The following is a 3010-nucleotide window of genomic DNA, read 5'->3' as shown; positions in this document are numbered from 1 at the left end:
GGAGAGCGGGAAGGCCGCGGCCAATCGGGGCCGCGGGCGGGAGTTGGCGGGCGCCGGGTGGGGAGGCGGGGCGCGGGAGGCCCGGCAGGGCGGGAGGGGCGGGGCCTGGCCGGGAGCGAGGGGCGGGGCGCGGCGGCGAGGGGGTCTCCCCGGCCGCGGGCAGCGGGCGCGCGCTCCCGAATCAGGGCCAGCGTGCGGGCGACGCTCGGGGCGGCGGAGCGGCGGGCTGCGTCCTGGGCGGTGGACGCGGACGGAAGGACGCTAGGTGACCCGCGTGTTGATTGTCAACATGGTCGGTTCCGGGAAAAGGCCAGGGGCAGTCCAGACCGGGAGGGGGCGGCGGTGAAGTTGAGAAAGCCCTGAGGTCGCTCTCGACCGTTCTGCACCGAGCCGGAGGGGATTTCCTGAATGAGCGATCTCATTTATGCCCTAGGGTTCTTTCTGGAGGACCCCCTCGCCTATAAGGTGCCGGTTTAGGGAAATGACCCTGCCGCTGTTAAAGGTTCACGTACCTGTAAATGTAGAGGAAATCTCAGTGCCTCAGTCAATCTCTCTGTGTGTCTGTCTGTCTGTCTGTCTGTCCTCTCTCTCTCACTGAGGAAATGGTAAGGTGTCTGCCCATTCCAGACCGTCTTGCCAAGAACTCACTTCCACACTTCAAAAACTAACCGCAATATTTTCCCTCCTCAAACACTCCCATATGTAATTTTCTTTATTTTCTCCCAGCTCCTGAACTACAGCTACCCAAAGGATCCTTTTATTAATTGACTTGCTGGAAATATGATCCTTTACATTTTGCCTGAAAGGACTTCAGGTTGCAGACATTTTCTTTTAATTCTCTTTCCTCCTATGCTTCTATCTAAAACATAAGTAAGTCCTGTCATTTCTACTCTCAAATTTTAGACTGTTTCCCACTCTACTGATCTGGCTCAGATCCTGTGCACTCTTCTTTAGCTTGGGTCACAAAATAGCCTGTTACTCATCTGATCCTTCATACTGCTCCCACTAGTCACACAGCAGCCAAGGTCACCTTTAAAAAAACAAAAACCAAAATCGGATACTTTCTCATTTAAAACCTCCAAATCCTGATATATTTGGAATAAAACCTAAAATCCTAATCATGATTTATAAGGCTTTGTATAATACAGCTGCTGACAGTTTCTCTGATATCTCCCTGACAAGGCTGGCTGTTCAGCCACACAAGATTTCTTGGTGTTCCTGGATAAGGCCGAGTTCATTCCCTCTTTGGAGCTTTTTCTTCTGCAGGGACTACTCTATGAATCTTCAAATAACTTACCCCTTCACGTCATATAGTTCTGCTCAAGTGCTCCCCCAAGGCAATCACTGTTTCAACACCATTCTTTTCATTTTGTTCATTTATTCAGAAATATCCAGTGCCTCTTCTCTGTTCATCACTAGAACGAGGGCAGGATTAAGTGCCTGCTATCTTGAAGCTTTAGTTGAGACAATGAGCAAATAAATAAGTGAATATATTGTATGACAAACAGTGATATAATAAGTTAAAGGAGATAACAGGTACCAGTAGGGTGGATGGGATTTGATGACTAAAGCAGGTCTTAGTAAGATAACATTTGAGAAAAGAAGTTAAGAAAATGAGAACAGTGGAAAGAGACTAGATATAGTCTAAAGAATTATCTAAAGAATTCGATGTGGAATGATGGTCTGAGTTTTTGGTTCAGACAACTGAAAGAACAGAGTAGTTATTTATTGAGATGAGGAAGACTTCAGGTGGTGGGTTGGGCTTTTTTTTTTTTTAAAGGAGGGGCATGTGGGAAGTGGGAACCAGTTTTGTTTTAGACATGTTAGGTTTCAGATTCCTGTAAATAACAAAATGGAAATTCAGATTGGGCAATTGAATATGAGTCTGGCATTGAAGGGAAGCTCTAATTCATGATACAAATTTAGCAGTTGTCAACATGTAGTTGGTATTTAAAGCCCTGGGACTGGATGAGATCACTGACAAAGTGATAAGGGAGAGGTCCAAGAATGTACCTCTGAGTGCTCTAATGGTTTACACGTCTAGGAAAGGAAAGAGGGCCAGCAAAGGAGACGTAAAGGAACGCCTTTAGTTAGTGCACTGGGAAGAGAAGCAAATGAAAACTTTCCCAGAAGCCAAGTGACAAAGGACTAACCAACTGGGTCAGATGTGGCTGAGAAGTCAGGTGAGATGTGAACTAAGAATTGATCATTGAGTATAACAATGTTGTGTTATCAGTGACAGTGATGAGCTGTTTCTGTGGAGTGGTGATTATGAAGGTGCCATGAGTGGGGATATAGAGTACCAAGTAGGCAAGGAATGGATTCAGACATTCTTTCCAAGAATTTTACTGTTCAGGGGAGCAAAGCGCGAGTTTGGTGTTTTAAGAAGATGTTGTGTATTTGAAGGATGGGAATGACTCTGAGAAGAGATAAATTGATGATAGGAGACAGGGAGGGGGCAGAAGCTGGAGCCAAACTAACATAGGTATGTCAGGTTAGGTTCTCTGTAAGCAGATGCCGAAATAGATTTGGGGGCACCACATGTTTATTAGGGGTCAAGACCTGTGAGAAGAATGGGGAGGGAGCAAGATTGGACAGAGGTCAAACTGTGAAGCTGATCTGACAAAGCTTTAGTCAACCCTGCCAGGAGCTATGGAGTGACTAGTGCTCTTCAGGTTATCCTGGTGGCTTGCCCCTGAATTGCTCAGTCTTCACGTCTTTCCTCAGCCAGGATACAATTTCAGATACAATGACTACAGCTGTAGCACATCCTGAAGGAGCTGACAGATGGAGGTTGTCTGCTGACCACAGCTTTGCAGTTGGGTGTCACATCCTTCCCTGAGGAGGGATCTCAGTGACCCATGCCCACTTCTGCCATAGGAACCTAATGCACAAATGGAAGCGTTGTCCTTAGGTAGGGCAACGGATAGCCTCTACATATGTCTTAGTCGTGTGTATATATATATATATATATATATATATTTTTTTTTTTTTTGTTATAACAAAATAC

Source organism: Castor canadensis, chromosome 8 (assembly GCF_047511655.1).
Source record: "Castor canadensis chromosome 8, mCasCan1.hap1v2, whole genome shotgun sequence".
Lineage (NCBI taxonomy): Eukaryota > Metazoa > Chordata > Mammalia > Rodentia > Castoridae > Castor > Castor canadensis.
Note: the sequence above shows the minus strand (reverse complement) of the source record.